Raw genomic sequence first — 8,564 nt, 5'->3', positions numbered from 1 at the left:
GTTATGGTTCTTGCCCAGGATGGCATCAGTGGCAGTAACTGAGTCAGAGCCCAAGCCTGGCTCTCCTGACGACAGGTGCTCCTGGGAGGTTGGGTTGAAAGAAGGAACTTTGTTTCACATGGAAGAAAGGGCAAAAATATATGCAAAGCAGGATCCTGGATTTGCAGTGCTCAGACACCTGCTGTCCTTGTGGCCACCATGGGCTTGGGGATTTGTTTGCTTTTTTTTAGGAAAGAGGTGGCCTAGAAATGTACATGTCTTGATGCCCATCTGTCCTGATCCAACTGTATATCTATCCATTGTCAGCTGAAATGATTTAAAAAATCCAGCAAACATCTTTCTAAAGCCCTCTTTAAAAAGGAAAATGGGCTGATTTTGAACTCTGACCAAATCATGATCAGTCTTTCTTGGTTGTTGACTGAATGGGAACAGAATATTTATGTCTCTCAAATGTGGATGTCCATGTCCTCAGATACAATGGGAGCTGATTTCTTCAGAGTGCTCAGAACTTAAATACGTATTTATTCATTCACTCTCCTGACAAATATTTACTGAGCAACTAACCTGCCATCAAATGGACGTCCCTGACCTCATGGAGCTGAGTGAAGACACCAATCACAGAAGCACATAAATGCATGTTAAATTGAAGCTGTATCAAGAAACTTCAAGAGTAAGACCTTATAGAGGGGGTGGGGGTGCCAGGGTGGGGCTTGCAGCAGAAATGGAGGTGTGTATCCTATACCTCCTGAGCACATGGGTGGATGCATTTCCTGCTTCCCTTGAAAATAAGTGTGGCCACTTGCCTGTGTTCAGACCGGGGGAACTTCTGTGAGTCACTTTTTGACCTGGCCCATTACACACCTTTGATGCCGTCTTCCACATGAAGAACACTGGCTCAGAACACCTGAATCAGACTCCGCAGTGAGTGAAAAATGAACTTCCCTCAGGGCAGCCTCCACGATTGGAGGCTGAGCTCTTCCCGCAGTTAGTTTCATCTCAATTGCTCCAGAAGGGAATGTGCCAGCTCAGAACTAAGGCATGGTGGGAAGTGTGTGTGTGTGTGTGTGTGTGTGTGTGTGTGTTAGTCATTAAGTCATGTCTAACTTTTTGTGACCCCATTGACTGTAGCCCACCAGGCTCTGCTGTCCATGGGATTTCCCAGGCAAGAATACTGGAGTGGGTTGCCATTCTCTTCTCCAGGAGATCTTCCTGACCTAGAGATGAAACCCCGGTCTCCTGCATTGCAGGTGGATTTTTTACCATCTGAGCCACCAGGGAAGCCCATGCTAGGAGGTAACCAGATGCAAAGACTAAGGGGCACCAACATGGAAGGTGGGAAAGTCTGTTTGAAGAACTGAAACATCCAGAAAACAAGGGGAGAGAGGGCAGGTCTCCCCAAGACACATCAAGGAGATTGCCTTTCTCCTAAGAACACAATGAAGCCAGTGTAAGGTTTCAAGTGTGGGGACAGGAAGACAAGGTGACATGGTCAGATCCACATTTGTAAAAGAATACTCTGGCTGCTACAGGGGAACATTCTCGAGAAAGGACTGTGGACACAAAGTGGAAGATTCGGAGGAACGATGAGCTGATCCCCGCGCAGAGTGGCGTGGCTCTCTCCCAGTTAGCAGCTTGATCTAGCCCTTTGGACCAGCAGATCACTAGAGAGTGCGGCACAAGTTTCCTGTCTCAAGCTGGCCATGCTCTGTATGTGGCTTCCAGGGCACAGTGGACAGACAGAGAACAGGGACGTGAGTGGCCATGGCAGCAGAAGAGGGAAACCTGTGGTCAGGGTGATGTTCCCGGCATCAGTGAAGTTCACATGGGAACACAGTGGTGGAGACTCCTCTCAGTCTAACTCAGCAATGTGTTTTCATCTCCATTCAGGCCTCTCCATGCAGCAGTCCATCACACACGTCAATGACAACCTGGTTTGGGACGAGACAGTCATCTTGTTGGAGCTCTGTAGTTCATCGCAGAGGTGGGCTAGGAAAAGATTCCTTAGTTGTTCAGTCACTCAGTCATGTCAAACTCTTTGCAACCCCATGGACTATAGCCCACCAGGTTCCTCTGTCCATGGGATTCCCCAGGCAAGAATACTGGAGTGGGTTGCCATTCCCTTCTCCAGGGAATCTTCCTGACTCAGGGATCGAACCCTCATCTTTTATGTCTCCTACATTGGCAGGTGGATTCTTTACCAGTAGTGCCACCTGGGAAGCTCTCTTTAGTTGAGGGTCTATAAGAAAAAAAACCTCACATGAAGCCCTGAAAGCACTAACAGAGAAACCTCCATCCACTCACCCTTTGTGAGCAATCACAACTCGTGTGATGACATCTTTCTAAACTCTTAGTCAGTGAGCCCCTGCAGCACTGGCATATGGAAATAAGGAGAGAAATCTCCATAGTCAGGTCTTATTTCACAGGGCAAGGAGCAGAAAGTGGACAAGTTCAGTATCGTGCTCTTGACTAGCCTCCGGTTGTTTTATCCATAAATCCTGATAAAGTCCCGTCATTATCCCTGCCCTGTGGACCCCTGCCTCTCAGGAGGTCACATCAAGCAGAGCAGCCTTCATTCGTATTCAGTTAAGCATCTGTTAGCAAAAGGACAGACTATTTGGAAAAGGGCAACGTGACAGCCTGTAGAGTCCAGTGCCACAGCCATGAGGAAAACATCAGAGCAGTAGCCGAGAAGAAACAGAAATGGTAAGGACACCTCAGAGCCCTGCAGTCGATCAACAGGGCTGTGGAGCCAGTCTAGCGAGCTCTTCAGTCTGTTTACATTGCAGTAAAGGGCTTTCAGAACTGGTGAGCTCTGCTCCTGAGAAGGTGAACGCTGTAGACTGAATGTTTGTGTCCCACCAAAAATTTATAGGGTGAAACCCTAATTCCTGACGTAATGGGGCCTTTGGGAAATAACTGCGTTTACAGCAGGTCATGAGGGTGGACCCCATGATGGGATCCATGCTGTTTAAAAAAAAAAAATTTATTTATTTAATGTTTGGTTGTCCTGGGTCTTTGTTGCTGCACGTGGGCTTTTCTCTAGTTGTGGCGAGCAGGGGCTACCCTCTCATTGTGGTGTGCAGTCTTCTCACTGCAGTGGTTTCTCCAGCTGGGGAGCACAGGCTTTAGAGCACACAGGCCTCAGTAGCTGTGGCACGTGGGCTCAGCACTTGCAGTTCCCAGGCTCTCTGGATCACATGCTCAATAGTCATGGCACACGGGCTTAGTTACTCCGCAGCACGTGGGATCTTCCCAGATCAGAGATCGAACCTATGTCTTCTGCATTGGTGGACAGTTTATTTACCACTGAGCCACCAGGGAAGTCTGGGATCCATGCTCTTACAAAAAGAAGAAGAGACACTAGAACTTTCTTTCCACCATGTGAGGATGCAGCAAGGAGGAGGAGGCCCACTTAGAGAACAGACTTGCGGTTGCTAAGGCAGGGGTGGAGGGTGGAGTGAGAGTTTGGGGTAGCAGATGCAAACTATTATATAGAGAATGAATAACAGCACAGTGCTACTATATATCCCAGGAACTCTACTCAATACCTGGTGATAAACCACAATGGAAAAGAATATATGTCGTTGTGCTGTTCAGTCACTCAGTCCTGTCTGACTTTTTGTGCCCCATGGACTGCAGCATACCAGGCTTCCCTATCCTTCACTATCTCCTAGAGTTTGCTCAAATTCATGTCCATTGAGTTGATGATGCCATCCAACCATCTCATCCTCTGTTGTCCCCTTCTCCTCCTGCCTTCAATCTTTCCCAGCATCAGGGTCTTTTTCAATCAGTCAGGTCTTTGCACCAGGTGGCCAAAGTATTGGAGCTTCAGCATCAGCCCTCCAATGAATATTCAGGGCTCATTTCCTTTAGGATGGACTGGTTTGATCTACTTGCTGTCCAAGGGACTCTCAAGAATATGTAAAATAAAAATATATATGTATATTAATATATACATACATGACCTATGGAGATGCTCATCTCGTGCATGAGATGGTCTTTTGCTGTCTGAGATGGTCTTTTGCTGTCACTTTAGATGGAAAAAATCCCTACACCTCCCTCAAAATGCAAGGATAGAGTATAAAGAAGACAAGACAAGAATAAAGAAAGGAGCTCAAAACACAGAATAGAAAGTTATTGTTATTTACAGAAGATAGACAGGTCTGTCTACTTGGAAATCTTAACAAATCCACTGAAAAATGATCAGATATTACATATGATTTGACAGACTTTTTTTTGGGTGGGGGCTCCAAAATTACTGCAGATGGTGACTGCAACCATAAAATTAAAAGATGCTTGCTCCTTGGAAGAAAAGCTATGACTAACCTAGACAGCACATTAAAAAGTGGAGACATTACTTGGCCAACAAAGCTCCGTCTAGTCAAAGCTATGGTTTTTCCAGTAGTCATGTATGGATATGAGAGTTGGACTATAAAGAAAGCTGAACACCAAAGAATTGATGCTTTTGAACTGTGGTGTTGGAGAAGACTCCTGAGAGTCCCTTGGACTGCAAGGAGATCCAATCAATCCATCCTAAAGGAAATCAGTCCTTGATATTCATTGGAAGGACTGATGCTGAAGCTGAAACTCCAATACTTTGGCCACCTGATGCAAAGAACTGACTCAATGGAAAAGACCTTGATGACTGGAAACATTGAAGGTGGGAGGAGACGGGGACGACAGCGATGAGATGGTTGGATGACATCGCCGACTCTATGTATGTGAGTTTGAGTAAACTTCGGGAGTTGGTGATGGACAGGAAAGCCTGGAGTGCTGCAGTCCGTGGGGTCACAAAGAGTCAAACACAGCTGAGTGACTGAATTGAACTGAACAAGTTGAATATGTAGAAATCAGTAGTTATCCTAGAAAAAAAGCAAACCCAACTAGAGATCGCTGTGGGGAAAGATTGTATTTGGATGAACAACAAATACTATGAGATACCTAGAAATTGAAAAGAAATGTGCAAGACCGGAAGAAAACTGTAAAACTTGACTGAAAGTCATAAAATGCTGTAAAGACAATAATATAAAGAAATCCATTCTTCCCTAACTATGCCCCAGTTTGGTCATAAATTCAATGTAATTCTGCATGTCCGTGGCATCAGAGATGTCTTAGATGTTCCACTCTTGGATGTCTGTGATACCTGAATAACTCTGTCTTTTAGAGAGAACTATGATGCTGGAGACAGAGAAGGCAATAGCACCCCACTCCAGTACTCTTGCCTGGAAAATCCCATGGACGGAGGAGCCTGGTAGGCTGCAGTCCATGGGGTCGCTGAGAGTTGGACATGACTAAGCGACTTCACTTTCACTTTCATGCATTGGAGAAGGAAATGGCAACCCATTCCAGTGTTCTTGCCTGGAGAATCCCAGGGACAGCAGAGCCTGGTGGGCTGCTGTCTATGGGGTTGCACAGAGTTGGACACAACTGAAGCAACTTAGCAGCAACAGCAGCATGATGCTGGAGAAGACTCTTAGAGCCCCTTGGACAGATGATAAGATTTGGATAAGATAGGATTTAAGATTTGGGGGCAGCTTTAACTAGCTTTAGCATTTAAGCTCCTTCCCATTAACTGGCTCAGGTTATGACTATTGGTTCAGACTCACATGGATTGATGCTTTTGAACTGTGGTATTAGGGAAGATTCTTGAGAGTCTCTTGGACAGCAAGGAGATCAAACCAGTCCATCCTAAAAGAAATCCGTCCTGATATTCATTGGAAGGACTGATGCTGAAGCTGAAACTCCAATACTTTGGCCACCAGATGCAAAGAACTGACTAATTGGGAAAGACCCTGATACTGGGAAAGATTGAAGGCAGGAGGAGAAGGGGATGACAGAGGATGAGATGGTTGGATGCCATCACCAACTCAATTGACATGAGCTTGAGCAAGCTCTGGGAGTTGATGATGGACAGGGAGGCCTGGCATACTGCAGTCCGTGGGGTCACAAAGAGTTGGACATGAATGAGCAATTGAACAGAACTGAACCTTGTGGGTCAAGCACACACCACCTATCCAAATGGCTACAACCCAGAGAAGCAGAGTCCCATGAATTAGGTTGAGTCAGGAAAAAGGCTGTTGGTGATGGAGGCAATGATTGACCCTTTACCTCATGGTCTGCCATTAGCTTCCCAGGTGGTGCTAAAGAACCCACCTGCCAATGCGGGAGGCAAAAGAGATATGGGTTCAATCCCCAGATCAGGAAGATCTCCTGGAGGAGGGCATGGCAACCCACTCCAGTATTCTTGCCTGGAGAATCCCATGGACAGAGGAGCCTGGTGGGCTACAGTCCATAGGGTCATACAGAGTCGGACACAACTGAAATGACTTAGCATGCACACGTGCACTACCATTAATAATCTTCCACTTAGCAGACACCCACATGGAGACATTTTAAATTCCTAACATTTTCCCATCCACTTTGCCAAGTAGACTTTATCATCACCTGAATGGTATGGAAACAAGCTGCTCAAGGTAGATAGCTTCTTTGTGGTTGGTTGGCTGACCTGTAGGTCAGAAATGAATCTAGTTCCAAGTCCTGCCTCTTGGCTTCCACAAGTTTGAGTACAGAGCTTGCCCGTAGGCTCGGGTGTGATAATCCAGAGAACCTTTGGGTCTGCAGAGCTTAGCACCTTCTCCTCCTAGGCCTTGCCCTGACTCTCCTGCACCCGCCTACCACCCACACTATTACGTGGTAAATACAGTAGCTCCCACTATCTTTCTGATGACCGCTATGGGTAGCAATTCCTTAGGAAGACTTCAGTAATTCTCCAAGTTCAGATGAGCTGTCTGTCCTCTGGTCCACTGGAGCACAAATCTCTCCATTTTAATATCTACTTATTGGTGCCTCTTCCCCACCAGTCTGCCACCACCGTGATAGTGCCAAGTACATACATGTACTAGGAGTTCAATAAACATGTGTGAAATGAAATTGACACCACATGTTGCCCCACTCAGACACACCCTGGGAAGGGAAAGTCCCCCTCCTCTCTGTGGCGAACACTGCAGCCTCGGGAGCATAAATGTCCCCAGAGGCTGAAGCCACGAGCCTCTGCTCCTTCCTCTGGCTCTACAAAGCCATAGACCTAGTGCACCCAATTCCCATGCAGAGTTGGGCACTTTGGAGTCTCCCCATTGCTGTTGACTGGCATTTCAGACTCTCCTGAATCCACCTGGGAAGTAAATTAAATTCATTCCTGTGACTCATAGGAAGTCAGATACACCCTTGTCCTGTGATTGAACCAAGAAGGTGAATCAGAATGCTTGAGGGGCCTCTCCAGCCATCACAGCCCTCACCCCAGCCTCCTCCTTTTGCCTCCACAGGCTTTGTCAGTGCAAAAGGAGTGTTTCTGGTCCAGGAGTCCCTCCCTAGTACTCCCCACTGTGCATGGAGAATCCCCTCTAGGGGGAGCAGCCTCACTATAAAACCGGTTGTTTCTAGATTTCTTTTTTTATTGCATTTTATTTATTTATTTTTGGCCGTGCTGGGTCTTCACTGCTATACTGGCTTTTCTCCAGTTGCTGCCAGCGAAAGCTACTCTCTAGTTGTGGTGCCCGGGCTTCTCGATACGGTGGCTTCTCTTATTGCACAGCATGGGCTCTATATGGGCAGGCTTCAGTAGTTGCAGGCTGTGGGCTCTGTAGTTGTGGCTCCTGGGCTCTAGGGCCTGCAGGACTCAGTAGTTATGGGCACAACGGGCTTAGTAACTCGGTGGCATGTGGGGTCTTCCCAGACCAGGGATGGAACCCATGTCTCCTGCATTGGTAGCAGATTCCTATCCAGTGCACCACGAGGGAAGTCCTGTTTCTAGATTTCTCAGAGCCAGAGAGAGTGTTGGCCATCAAGTGCAGACCCGTCTAGTAAGGGGGAACCCCACTTCCTTTATGTGAAACATTCAGAGAATGAGGGCCAATGGGATTGCTGGGAGGACTGGGTATAGAGGGAATTCATGTGAATGACTCAAACACTTCTTTTTGCTCCCAACTTTCTTCATGTTGGTGCTCCATGTGACTCCAGATAAGACAGGGTCCCATTCACAACCCACTATCTTCATGATGCTTTCTATGGAGGGTCCCCTCAATCCACTGTCCTCCTCTCAGTGGGGACCACAGGTTGTCAGGAGCCCTGAGGAGTCCTGGCTGGTTGCTGGGTGATCCACAATGACCGCAACTTGTACTTCTCTAGTTGGAAACCCATCAGAGGAGCCCAAGTCTCCTAGACCATAACAGCCCCAGAGGGTGTCCAGTAAAAGGGATTTGTGTACACAAGAGAATCAATACATTTGCAGCTGAGTTTTTCAGACAATCTTTCTCAGTCTGTACCTTGGAGACAGTGAATGGGACCTTGACAGAGGAGCTATGAGTCATGGCCCTGCCCACTGCTTGCTCCCACCATGCTTTATACACACACACACACACACACAAACACTCCCAGGTGCACATATGTGAGAGGGCACGTACACACACTACACACACACACACACACACACATACACACACACACCACAGTCCCTCCTCTCTCCACTATTCCCCACTCTCTGCCTCCATCCTTGGTTAATTGCTGAC

This window comes from Bos taurus, chromosome 1 (genome assembly GCF_002263795.3).
Source record: "Bos taurus isolate L1 Dominette 01449 registration number 42190680 breed Hereford chromosome 1, ARS-UCD2.0, whole genome shotgun sequence".
Lineage (NCBI taxonomy): Eukaryota > Metazoa > Chordata > Mammalia > Artiodactyla > Bovidae > Bos > Bos taurus.
This window is presented reverse-complemented; position numbering follows the sequence as displayed.